Source organism: Arachis hypogaea, chromosome 18 (genome assembly GCF_003086295.3).
Source record: "Arachis hypogaea cultivar Tifrunner chromosome 18, arahy.Tifrunner.gnm2.J5K5, whole genome shotgun sequence".
In the NCBI taxonomy this organism is placed as follows: Eukaryota; Viridiplantae; Streptophyta; class Magnoliopsida; order Fabales; family Fabaceae; genus Arachis; species Arachis hypogaea.
Genome location: NC_092053.1, coordinates 74433000 through 74459610, shown reverse-complemented (window position 1 = coordinate 74459610; position 26611 = coordinate 74433000).

The following is a 26611-nucleotide window of genomic DNA, read 5'->3' as shown; positions in this document are numbered from 1 at the left end:
GTTCACTAATTTAATGCTACACAATCCTTAAGAACTAAACCTAGTTGAGCAATGAGAAGAAGTTTTCAAACTTAATTTCAATAATCAACTTTTCAAAGGTGATAATAGAATTCAAGTTAGATTAGAATTGTTTCCTAATACAGTCGAATCCTTGTGATGAAGAATGAAAACCTTTTCTTAAGAAAACATCATTGCATTAATCGAAAGTAGAAAAGCTATAACATTATTGCATTAGAATCAACAGAGTTCCTATCCTTAACTGAGGAGATTAGTTTCCTATGGTGCTTGAAAACAAAAAAGATGAATTGAAAAATGGCTGAAGGAATGGAGAAGCACATCTCTATCTCTTTCCCTTTAAATAACACTAAAACTAATTTAGAATTCAAACTCAAGCTAAATCAAAACAAAATCAAATCTAATCAAATCAAATATTTTCTAACAAATCTTAATTTATTTGTTAACTTCCTTGTATTTGAAATTCAAAACTTCGTGTGTTGCTTTGTTGAAATCATGGGCTTAAAACTTAATCTTAGATTAACAAAGCAAGAACTTGAAGTTTGAAAGATTGGTAAAGGATTTGGAGGCCCTGGGAGGTGGACTAAGGCTTGCGTTAAATGCAAGCACCATGCGTTAGATGCATGGTGTGCTTGGATGGAGGGATGGTGCATTGGACTTGAAGCAGGCACATTGGGCGCATGGCTATGCATTAGGTGCATGGGGCTTGGGCAGGCACTGGAGGTGCTTGGAAGCTGGCACGTTGGATGAATGATCCATGCGTTAGACGCATGGCTTAGAAATAGGGAGGCTGCATTGGATACAGCCCCTTGGTGCATTGGATGTATGGCTGTCTTGGGCACTCTAAGGGCTTTGTCTTAGTTGTGTTAGACTTGTTATTTCATGCGTTGAATGGCTGGATTGTTTTTCTCCCTAGAAGTGCTTTCTATGGCTTGAGTGTGGCTGTCTTCAATGCAGAAGGAGGCTATGTTAAATGCAAGTCCACTATAAAACATATGTATTTGGAAAGCTTTAAATGTTAACTTTCTAATGCTGCTAGAACCGCTTCATTTGGACCCCTCTAGCTCTAGTTATGCTCGTTGGAGTATGAAGAGGTCAGAGGGAGCTGCGTTGTGGTTCTATGCATTGGACATGAGATGGGGATGCATTCAACACAGGAGGAGACTGCGTTAGACGCATGTCCACTATAGAGTATTATATACCGTTGAAAAGCTCTTGAAGTTGGGTTTCTAATGTCATTGGAACTGCTTCATTTGGCATCGATAGCTCAAGTTGCTCTTGCTGTCATTTGAAGAAGTCAGGATTGCAAATTCTCTTTGAACTTTCCTGGGCTTGTTTTCAATTCTCTGTTCCTTGTGAGGTTACTTCCTTTTGCATGCCACCTTTCTTGGTTCTCCCATGGGCTTCTTTGGTTGTCCTTCTCATCCTTTGTTCTTGCCTAAAATCTTTTATAATTTCCTACATATACCAAAGCTCAAAGCAACTCCTCCAAGAAACATTGATGAAAGCACAAAAAATCTCAATTATAACAAGAAAATCACTAACTTTATTTAAGAAAATAATAAAGAAAACAACGAAAGATGCTCATGCATCACAACACCAAAATAAGGTCTTGCTTGTCCCCAAGCAAGAAAGAACTATGCACTAAGGCTTCCTTTAATTGAAGTGGGTTGAAGACTTATGATATCTCAATGAGTGAAGTGATCAAGTGACAGTGGGGTAAACTCTGAATTATGGATTTTAGTACTTGCTAAGCCTACAATTGAAAGTCTTAGAACTTAGGAATTTCATTCGGACGATATTATGGAGGTTTCTTTATATATTTTTACCATGACAACAACTTTTCCCTTTCTTTTATATGGTGATTTGCACATTGAGCTTAGCTTTTACTCTAAGTGTTTTGTCTCAAGATTTTCTTGACACAGAAATACCATAAGCACTTAACTTGGGATTTTAGTCCATGTATCTTTTTATTTTTTCTTGTCAGTGGTACTCAGAGCCTTGGACTTCTCTTTTGTGGGGTTCATTTGCACTAGGCTTTGAATCCAAATGTTCTATCTCAAGATGTTTTTGACACAGAAATACCACAAAGTACTTAACTAGGAAATTAACTCTTTGAGTTTTGTTTCTTCTTAACCTTCCTAGCCATTGGTGCTCAGAGCCTTGGGCCTTGCTTTTGGTTTTTCTTTCTCTTTTCTTTTCTTACTGCTTCTTGGTTTTATAGAATTTTGGGAACCTTTATAATACTTCTCTAAACTTCATTCCATGTCTTAGAGCTTGCATGCAAGTTTTCATAAACATGTAACCATATTACACAATCATACTATCAGACCTCCACTTTCTTAATCTTACTTGTCCCAAAATTTAAAAATTTTCTTCAATTTTTTCATTTCAAAAGCTCTTTGTTGCATGCCTAAAAATATTGGGTACAAGAAATTTCAAAACTAAAGTAAAGTGAAGAAAAATGAATCATGATTATCAACTAAGGACAGATGCAAGATATAAGAAATAAAAGCTCAAAGATAGAGTTACCTCCCTCTTCATCATGTTCTAGGCTATGCTCTACATTGCCTCCAACATTAAACTTAAAATGGTTGCTTATCCTCAAGCAACAAAGAAAAACAGTGGTGATGGTATTATGAATAATAATGATTATCTAGTGAAAGCAAATAAGTGATGTAGAAACTTATTCAAATAAAACAAACGATTGGGTTGGGTTACCAAAGGTTAGGTTACCTCCCAACAAGTTCTATTTTAACGTGATTAGCTTGACGATTGGTTCTTGCTATATTGGAGGTTGATCATAGTACTTCAACTCCTTCCCTCTCATTGTGAACTTCCATCATGTGTCCTCTTTGATGATCTCAATATGCTCAAGAGAAAGAATCTTGTCTACTGTATAAGGTCTAGACCAATTTGAAAATCGTTTTAATAGATGGTGAGCTAACATCTCTTTCTCCTTTAGTGAGAAGTCACTTGTAGGGATCTTCTTATTTTTCCACCCTTTAGGCTTCTTCCAGTGAGCTTCATTCTCTTTATTTGATGATACAACCCAACATCAAACTTAGACTTGATATCAGGGGGTCTCATTGATTTCCACAAAGGGAGGATTGAGTTACAAACTCTGGTTAGCTTCTTTTGTGTCTGCAATTTGCTGCACCATGTCTACTTCTTCTTTTTCCTTCAAGCACAAAGGAGAGGACTTCAGAGGTGCTTTATTAGGGGGTTCTTGGAGGCTTGGATCATTTAATTCAACCTTCATGCAATTCTCCTTCTCAGTTGAATGATATATGATTTTGTAAACATGAAAAATAAGTGTTCATCATACACCCTCAACATTAATTTACCCTTTTCCACATCTATCAAGGCTATATCAATAGCTAGGAATGACCTTCCTAGTATTGTGGAGGCATTTTTATTTTTATCCATGTCAAAAATCACAAAATTTTCTGGGAGAAAAAACTTTCCCACCTTGACCAAGATATTCTCAGCTACTCCATGTGCATGCTTCATTGATCTATCCGCTATTTTGTAGCCTTTTCATCACAGATAAGGGAATCAAGTTAATACTTGCTCCTAAATCACACAAGGATTTTTCAAAAGTTGTGTTTCCTATGGTGCATGGAATTTGGAAACTCCCTGGATCCTTCATATTTTTTAGCAAATCTCGTTGAATTATGGGACTACATTCTTTGGTCATCACCATGGTTTCATCTCCTTTTAAAGACCTCTTCTTGAACACCAACTCTGATGAGCAAATAATTTATACCCTTTTTGGCATTATTTTTACATAGTTTTTAGTATGTTTTAGTTACTTTTTATTATATTTTTATTAGTTTTTATGAAAAAATCACATTTCTGGACTTTACTATGAGTTTGTGTGTTTTTCTGTAATTTCAAGTATTTTCTGGCTGAAATTGAGGGACCTGAGCAAAAATCTGATTCAGAGGCTGAAAAAGGACTGCAGATGCTGTTGGATTCTGACCCTCCTGCACTCGAAGTGGATTTTCTGGAGCTACAGAAGCCCAATTGGTGCGCTCTCAATTGCGTTGGAAAGTAGACATCCTGGGCTTTCCTACAATAAATAATAGTTCATACTTTAACCGAGATTTGATGGCTTAAACTAGCGTTCAAAGACAGCCTAAAATATCTTGGCGTAAAACGCCCAAACTGTCACCAGAATTGGAGTTAAACGCCCAAATTGGTACCAAAGCTGGTGTTTAACTCCAGGAACAACCTATGCACGTGAAAGCTTCAATGCTCAGCCCAAGCACACACCAAGTGAGTCCCAGAAGTGGATTTCTGCACTATCTGCACTTAGTTACTCATTTTCTGTAACCCTAGGCTACTAGTTTAGTATAAAAACTAATTTTAGAGATTTATTTTAAGCCTTTTGTTAATCTTAAGCTATCATAGACCATTGTTCACGTTTTGGGGGCTGGCCATTTGGCCATGCCTAGACTCTTTTTACTTATGTATTTTCTACGGTGGAGTTTCTACACCCCATAGATTAAGGAGTGGAGCTTTGCTGTTCTTCTTGAATTAATGCAATTACTACTGTTTTCTATTTAATTCACGCCTACTTCTTCTCCAAGATATACCCTCATACTTAATTCAGTTAAGTCAGAATGAAGGGGTGACCCGTGACAATCACCCAATCTTTGTTACTCGCTTGGCCATGATCGCATGCCTGACAACCACAAAGCGGTCTACATGATGTTCAACGTAGTCATTGGACGATAGCTGGAGTATATTCTCTTGGAAATATAATACACGAACTGAGTCCGTGAGATTAGTATCTTCGTGGTATAAGCTAGAATTATTGACAGCCATTCCTGGGATCCAGAAAGTCTAAACCTTGTCTGTGGTATTCCGAGTAGGATCCGGGAAGGAATGACTGTGACAAGCTTCAAACCTGCGAATGTTGGGCACAAGTGACAGTGTGCAAAAGGATCAACGGATTGTATTCCGACGCTAGCGGAAACCGACAGATGATTAGCCATGCGGTAGCTGTACCTGGTATTTTTCATCCGAGACGAGAAATCCGACAGTTGATTAGCCGTGCGGAAACTGTGGAGGACCATTTTCACTGAGAGGATCTTACAGCTTGCCATGGAAGAAAGTAACGCATGGTCGGAAGGAAGCAATAGGAAAGCAGAGGTTCAGAAGCAACAAAGCATCTCCATACGCTTATCTGAAATTCCCACCAATGAATTACATAAGTAACTCTATCTTATTTTATGTTTTTGGTGCACGAAATTGTGATTGTTCATTCCCTGGTAACGGCGCTAAAAACTTAATACGCACGTTCATAATCTTAGTTCTTTTTCACAATTCCGATACAACTAACCAGCAAGTGCACTGGGTCGTCCAAGTAATAAACCTTACGTGAGTAAGGGTCGATCCCACGGAGATTGTCGGCTTGAAGCAAGCTATGGTCATCTTGCAAATCTCAGTCAGGCGGATTCAAATAGTTATGGTGAGTTGATAATTAAAATATAATTAAAATATAAAATGGGATAGAGATACTTATGTAATTCATTTGTTAGAATTTTAGATAAGCGTATGGAGATGCTTTATTCCTTCTGAATCTCTGCTTTCCTACTGCCTTTATCCAATCCTTCATACTACTTTCCATGGCAAGTTGTATGTTGGGCATCACCGTTGTTAATGGCTACATCCCGTCCTCTCAGTGAAAATGGTCCAAATGCGCTATCACCGCACGGCTAATCATCTGTCGGTTCTCGATCATGCTAGAATAGGATCCAGTAATCCTTTTGCTTTTGTCACTACGCCTAGCACTCGTGAGTTTGAAGCTCGTCATAGCCATCCCTTCCCAAATCCTACTCAGAATACCACAGACAAGGTTTAGACTTTCCGGATCTCAAGAATAGCCACCAATAATTCTAGCCTATACCACGAAGACTCTGATCATAGATCAGGAGGCTAAGAGATATGCATTCAAGCTTGTTTTCATGTAGAACGGAAGTGTTTGTCAGGTACGCGTTCATAGGTGAGAATGGTGATAAGCATCACATAATCATCACATTCATCATGTTCTTGTGTGCGAATGAATATCTTAGAGAAGAAATAGGCTTGAGTTGAATAGAAAAATAATAGTACTTTGCATTAATTCATGAAGAACAGCAGAGCTCCACACCTTAATCTATGGTTTGTAGAAACTCTACCGTTGAAAATACCTTAGAATAAGGTCCAGGCATGGCCGAATGGCCAGCCCCCTAAATGTGTACCAAATGATCTAAAGGTGAACAAAAGATATAAAATAAATCACTAAAAGTAGTTTTTATACTAGACTAGTGACTAGGGTTACATAAGATAAGTAAATGATGTAGAAATCCACTTCCGGACCCACTTGGTGTGTGCTTGGGTTGAGCATTGATCTTTCATGTGTAGAGACTCTTTTTGGAGTTAAACGCCAAGTTGTAGCCTGTTTCTGGCGTTTAACTCTAGAATAGGGCAGGAAGTTGGCGTTTAAACGCCAGTTTGCGTCGTCAAAACTCGAGCAAAGTATGAACTATTATATATTGCTGGAAAGCCCTGGATGTTTACTTTCCAACGCAATTAAGAGCGCGCAAATTGGGTTCTTGTAGCTCCAGAAAATCCACTACGAGTGCAGGGAGGTCAGAATCCAACAGCATCTGCAATCCTTCTTCAGCCTCTGAATCAGATTTTTGCTCAATTCCCCTCAATTTCAGCCAGAAATTATCTGAAATCAAAGAAAAATACACAAACTCATAGTAAAGTCCAGAAATGTGATTTTTATTTAAAAACTAATAAAAATATACTAAAAACTAATTAAATCATACTAAAAACTATGTAAAAACAATGCTAAAAAGCGTATAAATTATCCGCTCATCACAACACCAAACTTAAATTGTTGCTTGTCCCTAAGAAACTGAAAATCAATTAGGATAAAAAGAAGAGAATATACTAAAAATTCCAAATATCAATGAAACTTAGCTCCAATTAGATGAGCGGGACTAGTAGCTTTTTGCCTCTGAATAGTTTTGGCATCTCACTTCATCCTTTGAAGTTCAGAATGATTTGCATCTATAGGAACTTAGAATTTAGATAGTGTTATTGATTCTCCTAGTTCAGTTTGTTGATTCTTGAACACGCTACTTTATGAGTCTTGGTGGTGGCCCTAAGCACTTTGTTTTCCAGTATTACCACCGGATACATAAATGCAACACACACATAACTGGGTGAACCTTTTCAGATTGTGACTCAGCTTTGCTAGAGTCCCCAATTATAGGTGTCCAGGGTTCTTAAGCACACTCTTTTTGTTTTTTTCCTTTGGACCTCGACTTTAACCGCTTAGTCTCAAGTTTTCACTTGACACCTTCACGCCACAAGCACATGGTTAGGGACAGCTTGGTTTAGCCGCTTAGGCCAAGATTTTATTCCTTTTGGCCCTCCTATCCATTAATGCTCAAAGCCTTGGATCCTGTTTACCCTTGCCTTTTGGTTTTAAGGGCTATTGGCTTTTTCTGCTTGCTTTTTCTTTTTCTTTATTATTTTTTTTGCCAAATATTTTTTTTTCTTTTTTTCACATTTTTTTCTGCAAGCTTTGTTCTTCACTGCTTTTTCTTGCTTCAAGAATCATTTTTATGATTTTTCAGATTATCAAATAACATTTCTCCTTTTTCCTCATTCTTTCAAGAGCCAACAATTTTAACATTCATAAACAACAAATTCAAAAGACATATGCACTGTTCAAGCATTCATTCAGAAAACAAAAAGTATTGTCACCACATCAAAATAATTAAACTAATTTCAAGGATGAATTCGAAACCATGTACTTCTTGTTCTTTTGTGATTAAAAAAACATTTTTCATTTAAGAAAGGTGAGGGATTCATAGGACATCCATAGCTTTAAGGCATAGACACTAGACACTAATGATCATGTAATAAGACACAATCATAAACATAAAGCATAGAGAATGAAAATAGAAAAATAAATAGACAAGAAGATTAAGGAACGGGTCCACCTTAGTGAGGGTGGTGTTTTCTTCCTCTTGAAGAACCAATGGTGTTCTTAAGCTCCTCTATGTCTCTTCCTTGTCTTTGTTGCTCCTCCCTCATAGCTCTTTGATCTTCTTTAATATCATGGAGAATGATGGAGTACTCTTGGTGCTCCATCCTTAGTTGTCCCATGTTGGAACTTAATTCTCCTAGGGAGGTGTTGATTTGCTCCCAATAGTTCTGTGGAGAAAAGTGCATCCCTTGAGGTATCTCAAGAATTTCATGATGAGGAATTTCCTCATGCTCTTGTTGAGGTTAAAAGGGACCTCAGGGATCACCTTTTTCTTGGCCACAACTTCATAGAAGTTGTCTTGATGGACCTTTGAGATGAATCTCTCCATCTTCTATGACTCAGAGGTGGAAGCAATTGCCTTCCCTTTCCTCTTTCTTGAGGTTTCTCTGGCCTTAGGTACCATTAATGGTTATGGAAAATAAAAAGCAATACTTTTACCATACCAAACTTAAAAGGTTTGCTTGTCCCTGAGCAAAAGAAGAAAGGAAGTAGTAGAAGAAAAAGAAAATGGAGGAGATGGAGGGAGAAGGTGGATTCGGCCAAGGGGGAGAGGTTGTGGTTGTAATGTGTGAAAATGGAGTAGTGTTGAGGGGTTTATATAGGGTGAGGGGAAGGGTAGGTTTCGGCCATTAGGGTTGGGTTTGGGTGGGAAAAGAATTTGAATTTTGGAGGTAGGTGGGGTTTATGGGGAAGAGGTAATAAGGTGATTGGTGAAGGGTATTTGGGGAAGAGGTAATAAGGTGATTGGTGAAGGGTATTTGGGGAAGAGTGTTATGAGAAGGTGTGAAGAGGAAAGAAGAAGAGGTGGGGTAGGTGGGGATCCTGTGGGGTCCACAGATCCTGAGGGGTCAAGGACTTAGCATCCCTGCTCCAAGTAAGCGTGCAAAATGCCCTTAGAATGCATGTCTAGCGTTAAACACCAGCTTGCTGCTTGTTTCTGGCGTTTAGCATCAATTCCATGCTCTGTTCTGGCGTTAAACGCCAGTCTGGTGCTTGTTTCTGGCGTTTAACGCCAGCTTGATGCTTCTTTCTGGCGTTAAACGCCAGTTTGATGCTTCTTTCTGGCGTTTAAACGCCAGTAAGCTCTTCCTCCAGGGTGAGCTATTTTTAATGCTATTTTTCATTCTGTTTTTTATTTTTCAGTAGTTTTTGTGACTTCACATGATCATCAACCTAAAAAAAAACATATAATAGTAATGGAAAATAAATAGATATAATTAAATAACATTGTGTTGCCTCCCAACAAGCACTTCTTTAATGTCAATAGCTTAACAGTGAGCTCTCATGGAGCCTCACAGAAAATCAGAGCAATGTTGGGACCTCCCAACACCAAACTTAGAGTTTGAATGTGGGGGTGTAACACTAAACTTAGAGTTTGGTTCTGGCCTCCCAACACCAAACTTAGAGTTTGACTGTGGGGGCCTTGGTTGACTCTGCAGTGAGAGAAGCTTTTCATGCTTCCTCTCCATGATTACAGAAGGAGAACCTTGAGTCTTAAATACAAGGTAGCCCACATTCAACTGAAGGACCAACTCTCCTCTATCAACATCAATCACAGCTTTTGTTGTGGCTAGGAAGGGTCTGCCAAGGATGAAGGATTCATCCTCATCCTTCCCAGTGTCTAGGATAATGAAATCAGCAGGGATGTAAAGGCCTTCAACCTTTACTAACACGTCCTCTACTAGTCCATAAGCCTGTTTCATTGATTTGTCTGCCATCTCTAATGAGATTCTTGTAGCTTGTACCTCAAAGATTCCTAGTTTTTCCATTACAGAGAGTGGCATGAGGTTTATCCCTGACCCAAGGTCACTGAAAGAGCAGAAGATTGATGGTTTAGAGGTTATAGAAACTCTCGTTGTAAGTATAGTTACTAAACCAAGCAATCAACCTTTCTTACAAAAGTTGAGGTTGTCACAAGTAACAAACCCCTTTGAAATTGATAACCGAGTATTCAAACCTTGGGTCGTCTTCTCAAGGAATTGCAGGGAAGTATGTTCTTATTATTGGTTATGAAGATTGTAAATTGGGAGTTTTAGAAGTAAGGTGGGAATATGTTATATGACAAGTAAAATAAAATAATAATAATAAAATCTCTTGGCAAGGTATAAAGAATTGAAAGTCCTATCCTAGTTATCCTTATTAATTGTGATGAGAATTGGATTCTTCCCCCACCTTATTAACCTCTAACTATGAAGGTAAGTTAAGTTGACAAATTAATTCGAATCCTCAAGTCCTAGTCTTTCCTTGGGAAAGGCTAGAGTTATTAGAACTTGAATTAATGAAATGAAGAAATCCAATTTTCAATCAACAATGAGTTTGATAACTCAAGTGTCTCCAATGACTCAACCAAAGCCAAAAGGGAAAAATTCAAATTATTTATACAATAAAAAGGAACAATCATAAGTCTGAAATACCTCAAAATATATTAAATAAAAAATCAATCTAAACATAGAGAGTCATAAACAAAATTGAGAAAAGAAATAAAAGAACATTGAACCTGTGATGGCAAAAGATGAAATAATCATAAAGTGAAAAGAATCCTAATTCTAAATCCTAAGAGAGAGGAGAGAACCTCTCTCTCTAAAAACTACATCTACTCCTAAAATTATGAATTATGTGAGCCTCTTTATGAATGGATGCATTCTTCCACTTTATAGCCTCTAATCTGTATTTTCTGGGCCGAGAACTGGGTCAAAAATAGCCCAGAATTCGCTGGTTGCGAATTCATTTGCGCTGATTTCCGTCACTTGCGACGCGGCCGCATGGATCATGCGGTCGCATCGCCTAGCGTCAGGGGAACTATAGCATATTATATATCAAATCGAAGCCCCGGACGTTAGCTTTCCAACGCAACTGGAACTGCATCGTTTAGACATCTGTAGCTAAAATTATAGCCGTTTGAGTGCAGAGAGGTCAGGCTGGACAGCTTAGCAATTTCTCCAACTTCTTGCATTCCTTCCATTTTTGCATGCTTTCTTCCCATCCTCCAAGCCATTCCTGCCTTATAATATCTGAAAACACTTAACACACATATCAAGGTATCTAATGGTAATATGAGAGGATTAATAATAAGAAAATATAAGATCAAAGAAGCATGTTTTCAATCAAAGCACATAATTAGGAAGGCAAATGTAAAACCATGCAAATAGTATGAATAAGTGGGTAAAGAGTAGATAAAAACCACTCAATTGAGCACAAGATAAACCATGAAATAGTAGTTTATCAACCTCCCCACACTTAAACACTAGCATGTCCTCATGCTAAGCTCAAGAGAAACTATAAAGATGAGGAGGAATGGTAGGATGTATGCAATGCAATCCTATCTATATGAATGCAACTACATGCAAAATATTTCTACCTACTTAGTTAAAAATAAATAAGTTCTCCAAGACAAACATAAATCAGATTTCACTAATTCAAATCATAAAAATAAAAATCAGGTAAACTTGTAAGAAGACAGCTCATGAAAGCAAGGAACATAGAATCAAGCATTGAACCCTCACTGGTAGTGTATATCACTCTAATCTCTCAAGTGTATAGGGTTATTCACTCTACTCTTCTCTAGTCATGCTTTCTAAACCTTGTTCTTCATCTAACCAATCAACAAATATTTAATGTACCAATGCAAACATCATGAGGTCTTTTCAAGGTTGTAATGGGGCTGAGGTAAAGGTAAGGATATATGTATGGCCAAGTGAGCTATAATATGAATCTTCAATTAACCTAAGCTCTCACCTAATATACATATACTCTATATACTTTTAAATTCATGCCTAGCTACCCATAATTCTCACTTTTGTATAATTCCCATACTCATGTACCAAATTTTCTTTAATTTTTATCACATGTGCATTGATCTTTTATTAAACTTAATATTTGGGGTAATTTTTGTCCCCTTATTTATTTATTTATATTATATATTTTTTTTTCTTTTTCTCTCTTTTTTTTTTCTTTTTCTCTCTCTTTTTTTTATTTATTAAACTTATCAATGCACATGGATTTTTCTATTATTTTTCTATTTTGGTTTTTCATGAGTAGGTTCCCAAATTCCTAATATTCAAATAAATTAGAAACATGTTACATTCCCTTATCAACCCATGTTCCCAAAATTTCCCCACACTTATTTGCTACACAATCTCTATCTTAAGCTAACCAAAGATTCAATTGGGATAATTAATTTGTTTTCCGCTTAAGGCTAGTGATGTGGTTATAGAACAGAAGGGGATTAAAAGCTCAAGGGGCTAACAAAGGTGATGTAAAAGGTAGGCTTATTTTGGGTAAGTGAGTTGATAATCAAATATGGCCTCAATCATACGCAAGCATGTAAATATACTAAACAAAGGACATATAGACTGGAACAAAATACAGATTATAATCATAGAGAAGGAAACACACATGAATAAAATATTTATGGTTAAATAATGTAACCATGTAAATAAGCTCAAAGTCTCACAGGTTGTGTGTTCTTTGGCTCAAAAACCATGTTCCAAATACAACTTCAAACAAGTTTAACACAAAAATTTTGGTTTTAAATTAGTGAAAATTTTCAAAAAATAGGATCTTAAGAAGAAACTTATTATTTTAACCAAGCAGTAACTAAATGCAAAAATCAAATAAACATGCAATTAAATATGCAAATGCAATAATTAACAAAGAAAATAAAATATTGGTGTTTGAGACAGGAAAGTACTAACCCATGGAGATCGGTATCGACCTCCCCACACTTAAAGATTGCACCGTCCTCGGTGCATGCTAAGATGTGCAAGTGGATGGGGGTTGTGGTTCCTCAGCTGGGGCTTTTTTTTTGTTCCTTTCCTTGCTGTTGATTTGGGAATGGCTTTCTCTTTTCCTTTCTTGGTGGCCATCCTGAAAAAGGGAAGAGAAAGTAAATTAAATTCAAAGAGATATATATAGCAAGGAAGACAACGGAAAGGGTGGTGATGGATGCACATTAAGATATAACTGACATTATCACATGCTCGCGAGTACATGTGAAAAGCCAACAAAGGGAAATAGCTAGTGCATGTAAAGACAAGTGAATGCAAGGTGTTTATTGGCATGCCGGCAAAGGGCATGAGTAGTAGGATAAAAGATACTGAAAGCAGTGCATAATGAAAGAGCAGAAGATTGATGGTTTAGAGGTTATAGAAACTCTCGTTGTAAGTATAGTTACTAAACCAAGCAATCAACCTTTCTTACAAAAGTTGTGATTGTCACAAGTAACAAACCCCTTTGAAATTGATAACCGAGTATTCAAACCTCGGGTCGTCTTCTCAAGGAATTGCAGGGAAGTATGTTCTTATTATTGGTTATGAAGATTGTAAATTGGGGGTTTTGGAAGTAAGGTGGGAATATGTTATATGACAAGTAAAATAAAATAATAATAATAAAATCTCTTGGCAAGGTATAAAGAACTGAAAGTCCTATCCTAGTTATCCTTATCAATTGTGATGAGAATTGGATTCTTCCCCCACCTTATTAACCTCTAACTATGAAGGTAAGTTAAGTGGACAAGTTAATTCGAAGCCTCAAGTCCTAGTCTTTCCTTGGGAAAGGCTAGAGTTATTAGAACTTGAATTAATGAAATGAAGAAATCCAATTTTCAATCAACAATGAGTTTGATAACTCAAGTGTCTCCAATGACTCAACCAAAGCCAAAAGGGAAAAATTCAAATTATTTATATAATAAAAAGGAACAATCATAAGTCTGAAATACCTCAAAATATATTAAATAAAAAATCAATCTAAACATAGAGAGTCATAAACAAAATTGAGAAAAGAAATAAAAGAACATTGAACCTGTGATGGCAAAAGATGAAATAATCATGAAGTGAAAAGAATCCTAATTCTAAATCCTAAGAGAGAGGAGAGAACCTCTCTCTATAAAAACTACATCTACTCCTAAAATTATGAATTATGTGAGCCTCTTTATGAATGGATGCATTCTTCCACTTTATAGCCTCTAATCTGTGTTTTCTGGGTCAAGAACTGGGTCAAAAATAGCCCAGAATTCGCTGGTTGCGAATTCATTTGCGCTGATTTCCGTCACTTGCGACGCGGCCGCATGGATCATGCGGTCGCGTCGCCTAGCTTCAGGGGAACTATAGCATATTATATATCAAATCGAAGCCCCGGACGTTAGCTTTCCAACGCAACTGGAACCGCGTCGTTTAGATCTCTGTAGCTAAAGTTATAGCTGTTTGAGTGCAGAGAGGTCAGGTTGGACAGCTTAGCAATTTCTCCAACTTCTTGCATTCCTTCCATTTTTGCATGCTTTCTTCCCATCCTCCAAGTCATTCCTACCTTATAATATCTGAAAACACTTAACACACATATCAAGGCATCTAATGGTAATAAGAGAGGATTAATAATAAGCAAATATAAGATCAAAGAAGCATGTTTTCAATCAAAGCACATAATTAGGAAGGCAAATGTAAAACCATGCAAATCGTATGAATAAGTGGGTAAAGAGTAGATAAAAACCACTCAATTGAGCACAAGATAAACCATGAAATAGTGGTTTATCAGTCACACAGAGCTTTCTCAAAGGTCATGGTGCCTATGGTACAAGGTATGAAGAACTTTCTGGGATCCGGTTTCTTTTGAGGCAATGTCTGCCTCATTAGTGCACTCAGTTCATTGGTGAGCAAGGGGGGGTTCATCCTCCCAAGTCTCATTACCAAAAAACTTGGCATTCAACTTCATGATTGCTCCTAGATACTTAGCAATTTGCTCTTCATTGACATCTTCATCCTCTTCAGAGGAAGAATATTCATCAGAGCTCATGAATGGCAGAAAGAAGTTCAGTGGAATCTCTATGGTCTCAGTAAGATCCTCAGATTCCTTTGGTTCCTCAAAGGGAAACTCCTTTTTGTCCAGAGGACATCCCAAGAGGTCTTCCTCACTAGGATTCACGTCCTTCTCCTCTTCTAGGCATTCGGCCACACCAAGTAAGGTTATGGCCTTGCACTCTCTCTTGGAATTTTCTTCTGTATTGCTTGGGAGAGTACTGAGAGGAGTTTCAGTAATCTTCTTACTCAGCTGACCCACCTGTGCCTCCAAATTTCTAATGGAGGACCTTGTTTCATTCATGAAATTTAGTGTGGTCTTGGATAAATCAGAGACTATGGTTGCCAGGCCAGAATGGCTCTGTTCAGAATTCTCTATCTGTTGCTGAGAAGATGATGGAAAAGGCTTGCTGTTGCTAAACTTATTTCTTCCACCATTATTATTGAAGCCTTGTTGAGGCTTCTGTTGATCCTTCCATGAGAGATTAGGATGACTTCTCCATGAAGGATTATAGGTGTTTCCATAGGGTTCTCCTATGTAATTCACCTCTGCTATTGCAGGGTTCTCAGGATCGTAAGCTTTTTCTTCAGAAGATGCCTCTTTAGTACTGTTGGATGTAGCTTGCAATCCATTCAGACTCTGAGAAATCATATTGACTTGCTAAGTCAATATTTTGTTCTGAGCCAATATGGCATTCAGAGTATCAATTTCAAGAACTCCCTTCTTCTGAGGCGTCCCATTGTTCACAGGATTCCTCTCAGAGGTGTACATGAACTGGTTATTTGCAACCATTTCAATGAGTTCCTGAGCTTCTGCAGGGGTTTTCATGTGGAGAGATCCTCCTGCAGAATGGTCCAATGACATTTTTGACAACTCAGACAGACCATCATAGAATATACATATGATGCTCCATTCTAGAAGCATGTCTGTAGGACATCTTTTAATCAGTTGCTTATATCTTTCCCAAGCTTCATAAAGGGACTCACCTTCCTTCTGTCTGAAGGTTTGGATTTCCACTCTAAGCTTGCTCATCTTTTGAGGTGGAAAGAATTTGGCTAGAAAAGTACTGACCAGCTTATCCCAAGAGTTCAGGCTATCTTTAGGTTGAGAGTCCAACCATATTCTAGCTCTGTCTCTTACAGCAAATGGGAAAAGCATAAGCCTGTAGACCTCGGAATCAACCCCATTGGTCTTAACAGTATCACAGATCTGCAAGAATTCAGTTAAGAACTAAAAAGGATCTTCTGATGGAAGTCCATGAAACTTGCAATTTTGTTGCATCAGAGAAACTAATTGAGGCTTTAGCTCAAAATTGTTTGCTCCAATGGTAGGGATTGAGATGCTTCTTCCATGTAAGTTGGAATTTGGTGCAGTAAAGTCACCAAGCATCTTTCTTGCATTTTCACCATTGTTATTATTTTCGGCCATGTCTCCTTCTTTTTTGAAAATTTCTGTCAGATTTTCTCCAGAGAGTTGTGCTTTAGCTTCCCTTAGCTTCCTCTTTAGAGTCCTTTCAGGTTCAGGATCAGCTTCAACAAGAATGTTCTTATCCTTGTTCCTGCTCATATGAAAAATGAAGAGAACAGAAAAGAAAATATGGAATCCTCTATGTCACAGTATAGAGATTCCTTATATGAGTATAAGAAGAGAAGAATAGAAGAAGGAAAAGATAAGAATTCGAACACAGAGGAGAAGAGTGGGTTCGAATTTTTGAGTGAAAGAGGGGTGTTAGTAGATAAATAAATAAATAGAAGGAGATGAGAGGGAGAAGAACTTGAAAATTAAGTAAAATAAAATAAAAATATTTTTTTTTATTTTAAATATTAGTTATAATTCAAAAATACGAAAATAAATAAAATTAAAATTAAAATTTAAAATAATTAGTTAATGAAAAGAAATTTTGAAAAAGAGGTTAGTGATTTTCAAAAATTAGAGAGAGAGAATTAGTTGGGTACTTTTGAAAAAGATAAGAATCAAACAAGATAAGATTAATTGAAAAAGATTTGAAAATCAATTTTTAAAAGGTAAGAAGTTAGAAAAGATTTTGAAATTGATTTTGAAAAAGATGTGATTGAAATTTGTTTTGAAATCTATTTGAAAAAGAATTTAAAAAGATTTTATTTTGAAAAATTAAAATTGATTACTTGACTAAGAAGAAACAAAAAGATATGATTGAACCTTTCTTACTAGGCAAGTAACAAACTTAAAAATTTTTTGAATCAATCACCTTAATTGTTAGCAAAGATTTTGAAATTATGGAATAAAATAAGAAAAAGATTTTTGAAAATCAATTTGAATTTTCGAAAATATGAAAGAAAAAATGAAAAAGATTTGATTTTTTAAAAAAAAAAAGATTTGAAAAAGATAGAATTTTTAAATTGAAAATTTGATTTAACTCATAAGAAACAACTAAATTTTGAAAAATATTTGAAAAAGTCAACTCTAATATTCGAAATTTATGAGAAGAAAAAGAGAAAGATAATTTTTTTTATTTTTGAATTTTTAATGAGGAGAGAGAAAAACATAAAAATGATGCAAAACATGAAAATTATGAATCAAAACACACAATGCATGCAAGAACACCTTGAATGTCAAGATGAACACCAAGAACTTATTTTTGCAAATTTTTAAGAAAAGAAAAACATGCAAGACACTAACAAAATGAAAATACATATGAAAAACAAGAAAAAGACACAAAACAAGAAAATACAAAGATCAAACAAAAAAGATCATCAAGAACAACTTGAAGATCATGAAGAACACCATGTATGAGTTTTCGAATTTTTTTTTTTAGAAAAATAAAAGAATGCAATTGACACCAAACTTAAAAATTGACACTAGACTCAAACAAGAAACATAAAATTTTTGGTTTTTTAAGATTTTATTATAAATTTTTTTTGTATTTTTGTATTTTATTTTTTTTAAAAATTTTTCGAAAATAAAAAGAATAAAAACAAAAACTTAAAATTAAAATAAAATTACCTAATCTGAGCAACAAGATGAACCGTCAGTTGTCCAAACTCGAACAATCCCCAGCAACGGCGACAAAAACTTGGTGCACGAAATCGTGATTGTTCATTCCCTGGTAACGGCGCTAAAAACTTAATACGCACATTCATAATCTTAGTTCTTTTTCACAATTCTGATACAACTAACCAGCAAGTGCACTGGGTCGTCCAAGTAATAAACCTTACGTGAGTAAGGGTCGATCCCACGGAGATTGTCGGCTTGAAGCAAGCTATGGTCATCTTGCAAATCTCAGTCAGGCGGATTCAAATGGTTATGGTGAGTTGATAATTAAAATATAATTAAAATATAAAATGGGATAGAGATACTTATGTAATTCATTGGTGAGAATTTCAGATAAGCGTATGGAGATGCTTTGTTCCTTCTGAATCTCTGCTTTCCTACTACCTTCATCCAATCCTTCATACTCCTTTCCATGGCAAGCTGTATGTTGGGCATCACCGTTGTCAATGGCTACATCCCGTCCTCTCAGTGAAAATGGTCCAAATGTGCTGTCACCGCACGGCTAATCATCTGTCGGTTCTCGATCATGCTAGAATAGGATCCAGTAATCCTTTTGCGTCTGTCACTACGCCTAGCACTTGCGAGTTTGAAGCTCGTCACAGCCATCCCTTCCCAGATCCTACTCAGAATACCACAGACAAGGTTTAGACTTTCCGGATCTCAAGAGTGGCCGCCAATAATTCTAGCCTATACCACGAAGACTCTGATCGTAGATCAGAAGGCTAAGAGATATGCATTCAAGCTTGTTTTCATGTAGAACGGAAGTGTTTGTCAGGCACGCGTTCATAGGTGAGAATGGTGATGAGCGTCACATAATCATCACATTCATCATGTTCTTGTGTGCGAATGAATATCTTAGAGAAGAAATAGGCTTGTTTTGAATAGAAAAACAATAGTACTTTGCATTAATTCATGAAGAACAGCAGAGCTCCACACCTTAATCTATGGTGTGTAGAAACTCTACTGCTGAAAATGCATAAGAATAAGGCCCAGGCATGGCCGCATGGCCAGCCCCCTAAACGTGTACCAAATGATCCAAAGGTGAACAAAAGATATAAAATAAATCACTAAAAGTAGTTTTTATACTAGACTAGTGACTAGGGTTACATAAGATAAGTAAATGATGTAGAAATCCACTTCCGGGCCCACTTGGTGTGTGCTTGGGCTGAGCATTGAGCTTTCATGTGTAGAGACTCTTTTTGGAGTTAAACTCCAAGTTGTAGCCTGTTTCTGGCGTTTAACTCTGATTTGCAACCTGTTTCGGGCGTTTAACTCTAGAATAGGGCAGGAAGTTGGCGTTTAAACGCCAGTTTGCATCGTCAAAACTCGGGCAAAGTATGGACTATTATATATTGATGGAAAGCTCTGGATGTCTACTTTCCAACACAATTAAGAGAGCGCCAATTGGATTCCTGTAGCTCTAGAAAATCTACTTCGAGTGCAGGGAGGTCAGAATCCAACAGCATCTGCAGTCCTTCTTCAGCCTCTAAATCAGATTTTTGCTCAAGTCCCTCAATTTCAGCTAGAAATTGCCTGAAATCACAGAAAAACACACAAACTCATAGTAAAGTCTAGAAATGTGAGTTTTATTTAAAAACTAATAAAAATATACTAAAAACTAATTAAATCATACTAAAAACTATGTAAAAACAATGCTAAAAAGCGTATAAATTATCCGCTCATCAGTTTTATTTATATTTTAATTATCAAAACCTCATAACCATTTGAATCTGCCTGAATGAGATTTACAAGATGACCATAGCTTGCTTCAAACCGACAATCTCCGTGGGATCGACCCTTACTCACGCAAGGTTTATTACTTGGACGACCCTTACTCTCACAGAGCCTTCTTAAAGGTCATGGTGCCTATGGTCATCTGCTTTGTTGCTTCTGAACCTTTACTTTCCTACTACCTGCTTTCAATCATGCGTGCTCCTTTCCATGGAAAGCTGTAAGATCCTCTCAGTGAAAATGGTCCTCTACGATTTTTGCATGGCTAATCAACTGTCGGATTTGTCGTCTCGGATGAAAAACACCAGGCACAGCTACCGCATGGCTAATCATTTGTCGGTTCCCGCTAGCATCGGAATAGAATCCATTGATCCTTTTGCACACTGTCACTGCGCCCAACATTCACAGGTTTGAAGCTCGTCACAGTCATCCCTTTTCCGGATCCTACTCGGAATACCACAGACAAGGTTTAGACTTTTCGGATCCCAGGAATGCTGCCAATTATTCTAGCCTATACCACGAAGATACTAATCTCATGGACTCGGTCTGTGTATTAGATACCCAAGAGAATATACTCCAGCTGTCGTCCAATGACTACGTTGAACATCATGTAGACCGCTTTGTGGTTGTTAGGCACGCGGATCTTGGCTAAGCGAGTAACGAAGATTGGGAGATTGTCACGGGTCACCCCTTTATTCTGACTTAACTGAATTAAGTACGAGAGTATATCTTGGAGAAGAAGCAGGCGTGAATTGAAAGAAAACCAATAGTACTTGCATTAATTCATGAAGAACAGCAGAGCTCCACACCTTAATCTATGGGATGTAGAAACTCCACCATAGAAAATACATAAGTGAAACAAGGTCTAGGCATGGCCGTGAGGCCAGCCTCCAAACGTGAACAATGGTCTCTGATAGCATGCGAATACAATAGTAAAAAGTGCTATTTATACTAAACTAGTAACTTAGGTTTACAGAAAATGAGTAACTAAGTACAGATAGTGCAGAAATCCACTTCCGAGGCCCACTTTCACGTGTATAGGTTATTCCTGGAATTAAACGCCAGCTTGAGTGCCAGTTTGGGCGTTTAACTCCAATTCTGGTGCCAGTTTGGGCGTTTTACGCCAGAAAGTTTTAGGCTGGCTTTGGATGCCAGTTTGGGCCATCAAATCTCGGGCAAAGTATAGACTATTATATATTACTGGAAAGCCCAGAATGTCTACTTTCCAACGCAATTGAGAGTGTGCCAATTGGGCTTCTGTAGCTCCAGAAAATCCACTTCGAGTGCAAGAGGGTCAGAATCCAACAGCATCTGCAGTCCTTTTTCAGCCTCTGAATCAAATTTTTGCTCAGGTTCCTCAATTTCAGCCAGAAAATACCTGAAATTACAGAAAAACACACAAACTCATACTAAAGTCCAAAAATGTGATTTTTGCATAAAAACTAATAAAAATATAATAAAAAGTAACTAAAACATACTAAAAACTATGTAAAAATATTACCAAAAAGGGTATAAATTATCCACTCATCACAACACCAAACATAAATTATTGCTTGTCGCCAAGCAACTAAAAAAGAATAGGATAAAAAGAAGAGAAAATACAATAAATCGCAAAAATACCAATGAAGATTAGCTTCAATTAGATGAGCGGGACTTGTAGCCTTTTTGCTTCTGAACAGTTTTGGCATCTCACTTTATCCTTTGAAGTTTAGAATGATTGGCATCCATAAGAACTCAGAATTCAGATAGTGTTATTGATTCTCCTAGTTCAATATGTTGATTCTTGAACACAGCTACTTTATGAGTCTTGGCCGTGACCCTAAGCATTTTGTTTTCCAGTATTACCACTAGATACATAAATGCCACAGACACATAACTGGGTGAACCTTTTCAGATTGTGACTCAGCTTTGCTAGAGTCCCCAGTTAGAGGTGCCCAGAGCTCTTAAGCACACTCTTTTTGCTTTGGACCACGACTTTAACCGCTCAGTCTCAAGCTTTTCACTTGACACCTTCACGCCACAAGCACATGGTTAGGGACAGCTTAGATTAGCCGCTTAGGCCAGGATTTTATTCCTTTAGGCCCTCCTATCCATTAATGCTCAAAGCGTTGGATCCTTTTTACCCTTGCCTTTTGGTTTAAAGGGTTATTGGCTTTTTCTGTTTGCTTTTTCTTTTCTTTTCTTTTCTTTTTTATTTTTCGCAATTTTTTTCCTTTTTTTTCTTTTTCATAGATTTTTTCGCAAGCTTTTTCTATTCACTGCTTTTTCTTGCTTCAAGAATCAATTTTATGATTTTTCAGATTATCAATAACATTTCCCTTTTTTCATTATTCTTTTAAGAGCCAAGAATTTTAACATTCATAAACAACAATATCAGAAATATGCACTGTTCAAGCATTTATTCAGAAAACAAAAAGTATTGCCACCATATCAAAAGAATTAAACTAATTTCAAGATAAAATTCAAAATTCATGTACTTCTTGTTCTTTTGCAAATAAAAACATTTTTCATTTAAGAAATGTGAAGGATTCATAGGACATTCATAGCTTTAAGACATAGACACTAGACACTAATGATCATGTAATAAAGACACAAACATAAACAAAACATAAAGCATATAATTCGAAAAACAGAAAAATAAGAACAAGGAAATTAAAGAACAGGTCCACCTTAGTAATGGCGGCTAGTTTTTCTTCTTGAAGATCCCATGGAGTGCTTTAGCTCCTCAATATCTCTTCCTTGCCTTTGTTGCTCTTCTTTCATGGCCTTTTGGTCCTCTCTGATTTTATGGAGGATAATGGAGTGCTCTTGTTGAGGTCCATGAGTGGACTCTCTTGTTTGCTCCATCCTCTTTCTAGTGATGGGCTTTTGAGATGAATTTTTCCATCTCCCAGGACTCGGAGTTGGAAGCAACTGCCTTCCCTTTCCTCTTCCTAGAGGTTTCTCCGGCCTTAGGTGCCATTAATCGTTATGGAAAAACAAAAAACTGAGCTTTTCCACACCAAACTTAAAACCTTTGCTGATCCTCGAGCAAAATAAGATAGAAGAGAGTAGAAGAAGAGTTATGCAATTAATTTTGAAAACATATTGATCTATACAAGAAAAAGAGTTGAAAAGAATTTGAAAAGATATGTAAGTTTTGAAAACATTTTGGAAGGAATTGAAAAGAATTAAAAAGAGAATTAAAAAGAATTAAAAAGATTATTAATTTTTGAAAATAGAAATTGAAAGATGAAAGTTTAAAATATGTTTAATGCAAAGAAAATTATGAATTAAAACATGAAAAATTGAAAAAAATCGAATTGGAAACAAAGTTACCTCCATTGTGTCATCCTAGCGTTAAACGCTCAAAATGCTATCTATTCTGGCGTTTAATGCCCACTTGACTGCCATTTTGGGCGTTTAACGCCCAACCAGATACCCTGGCTAGCGTTAAACGCCAGGATTCCTTCTTTACTGGGTGTTTTTCTGAACGCCCAGAATGCTGCCATTTCTGGCGTTAAACGCCCAGAATGCTATCCTTATTGGTGTTTAAACGCCAGTAAGCCTGTCCTCCAAGGTGTGCTATTTTTGATGCTGTTTTTGATTTTGCTTTATTTTTGCAACTGTTTTAATGAATTCACATGATCATCAACCTAAAGAAAACATAAAATAACAATGGAAAACAAATGTCTAAAATAAATATAATTAAATAACATTGGGTTGCCTCCCAATAAGCGCTTCTTTAATGTCAATAGCTTGACAATGAGCTCTTAGAGGGCTTCACAGAGACTCAGAGCTTAATGGTGGCCTCCCAACACCAAACTTAGAAGTTGAGTGTGGGGGCTCTGTTTGACTATGTATTGAGAGAAGCTTTTCATGCTTCCTCTCCATGGTTATAGAAGAAGATCCTTGAGTCTTAAACACAAGGTAGTCCTTATTCAATTGAAGGACTAACTCTCCTCTGTCTACATCAATCACAGCTTTTGCTGTGGCTAAGAAGGGTCTTCCAAGGATGATGGATTCATCCTCATCCTTCAAAGTGTCTAGGATTATGAAGTCAACAGGGATGTATAGGCCTTTAACCTTCACTAAGACATCCTCTACAAGTCCATAAGCCTGTTTCATTGATTTGTCTGCCATCTCTAGTGAGATTCTTGCAGCTTGTACCTCAAAGATCATTAGTTTCTTCATTACAGAGAGTAGCATGAGGTTTATTCCTGACCCCAGGTCACACAGAGCCTTCTCAAAGGTCATGTTGCGTATGGTAAAGGGTATTAAGAACTTTTTGGGATCCGATTTCTTCTGAGGTAATTTTAGTTGAACCAAAGCATTCATTTCATTGATGAGCAATGGAGGTTCATCCTCCCAAGTCTCATTACCAAATAATTTGGCATTTAGCTTCATGATTGCTCCTAGATACTGAGCAACTTGCTCTTCAATAATATCTTCATCTTCTTCAGAGGAAGAATACTCATCAAAGCTCATGAATGGCAACAGTAAATTCAGTGGAATCTCTATGGTCTCTGTATGAGCCTTAGATTCCTTTGGTTCCTCAGGAGGGAACTCCTTAGTGGTCAGTGGATGTCTATTGAGGTCTTCTTCACTGGAAATCACTGTCTTTTGACTCTCTTCAGGTTCGCCCATGTTGGATATATTGATGGCCTTGCACTCTCTTTTTGGATTCTCTTCTGTATTGCTTGGGAGAGTACTAAGAGGAGTTTCAGTCACTCTTTTACTCAGTTGACCCACTTGTGCCTCCGGATTTCTGATGGAGGACCTTGTTTCAGTCATGAAACTGAGAGTGGTCTTAGATAGATCAGAGACTATGGTTGCTAAGTCAAAGAGGCTCTGCTTAGAATTCTCTGTCTGTTGTTCAGAAGATGATGTAGAAGGCTTGCTATTGCCAAACCTATTTCTCCCACCATTATTATTATTGAAGCCTTGATTAGGCTTCTGCTGATCCTTCCATGAGAAATTAGGATGATTCCTCCATGAAAGATTGTAAGTGTATCCATAGGATTCTCCCATGTAATTCACTTCTTCCATTGAAGTTGGAAGTTGGTGCAGTAAAGTCACCAAGCACCTTCCTTGTATCTCCACCGTTGTTGTTGGGTTCGGCTGCCATGTCTACTTCTTTTTCGAAAATTTCTGTCAGGTCCTCTCCGGAGTGTTGTGCTTTAGCTTCTTTTAGCTTCCTCTTCAGAGTCTCTTCAGGTTCAGGATCAGCTTCAATAAGAATGTCTTTATCCTTGTTTCTGCTCATATGAAAAAGAAGATAATAGAAAAGAAGAGGAATCCTCTATGTCACAGTATAGAGATTCCTTTATGTGAGTATAAGAATAGAAGAATAGAAGAATGAGGTAGAAGAAGAAATTCGAACACAGAGAAGGAGAGAGGGTTTGAATTATTAATTAAAAGAAAAGAAAAATATTTTTGTTTTTATTTTTATTATTTGTTAGTATTCGAAAATTTTAAAAGAAATAAAATAAAATTAGAATTTAAAACAATTAGTTAAAAAAAGAATTTTGAAAAAATGGTTAGCGGTTTTCAAAAATTAGAGAGAGAGAAGTAGTTAGGTGGTTTTGAAAAAGATGTGATTGAAATAGAAAACTTTTTAAAATCAAACAAAAAGTCAAGTAATTAATTGAAAAAGATTTGAAAACAAATTTTGAAAAGATAAGAGGTTAGAAAAATATTTTGAAATTAAATTTTGAAAAAGATATGATTGAAACTTATTTTGAAAAAGATTTGAAAAGGAAATTAAAAAGATTTGATTTTAGAAATTAAAGTTGATTACTTGACTAACAAGAAACTAAAAGATATTATTCTAGAATTTTAAAGATTGATCATTTCTTAATAGGCAAGTAACAACTTGAAAATTCTTGAATCAAAACATTAATTGTTAACAATAATTCCGAAAATTATGAAATGAAATTAAGAAAAAGATTTTTGAAAATTAATTTTTGGGATTTTTGAAAACATGAAAGAAAAATGAAAGGGATTTGATTTTTGAAAAAGAAACAACTAAATTTTAAAAATTTTTGACTAAATCAATCCAAAATTTCGAAAATTATGAGCAAAATAAGGGAAAGATATTTTTTTGATTTTTGAATTTTTAATGAGGAAAGAGAATAAACAACAAAATGACACAAAACATAAAAATTTAAGATCAAAACAACTAATGCATGTAAAAACACTTTGAATGTCAAGATGAACACCAAGAACACTTTGAAGATCATGATGAACATCAAGAACATATTTTTTAAAATTTTTAAGAAAAGAAAGACATGCAAGACACCAAACTTAAAAATTTTTTAATGTTTAGACACTATAAATTAAAAAATGCATATGAAAAACAAGAAAAGATACAAAACATGAAAATTTAAAGATCAAACAAGGAAAATCATCAAGAACAACTTGGAGATCAATGAAGAACACAATGCATATATTTTCGAAAACATGCAATTTGACACTTGACTCAAACAAGAAACACAAAATTTTTTGGTTTTTATGATTTTATTAATTTTTTTTGTATTTTTTTTGAAATTAAAAATAAAAAGCTTAAACATAAAATAAAATTACCCAATCTAAGCAACAAGATAAACTGTCAGTTGTCTAAACTCGAACAATCCCCAGTAACGGTGCCAAAAACTTGGTACACAGAATCGTGATCTTAACACTTCTACACAACTCTGCGTAACTGACCAGCAAGTGCACTGGGTCGTCCAAGTAATACCTTACGTAAGGTATTACTTGGACGACCCAGTGCACTTGCTGGTCAGTTATGCGGGGATGTGTAGAAGTGTTAAGATCACGATTCTGTGTACCAAACTCCTTTATGAATTTAGCATTTAGTGGAATTTGTTTTAAAGATTCTGTGAATGGAATGTTGATGTGAAGCGTCTTGAACACCTCCAAGAAGTTGGAGTATTGTCCATCAAGGTGCTGTTGCTTAAGCCTTTGAGAGAAGAGAATTCTTGATTGATATGATTTCATTGTTTCCTT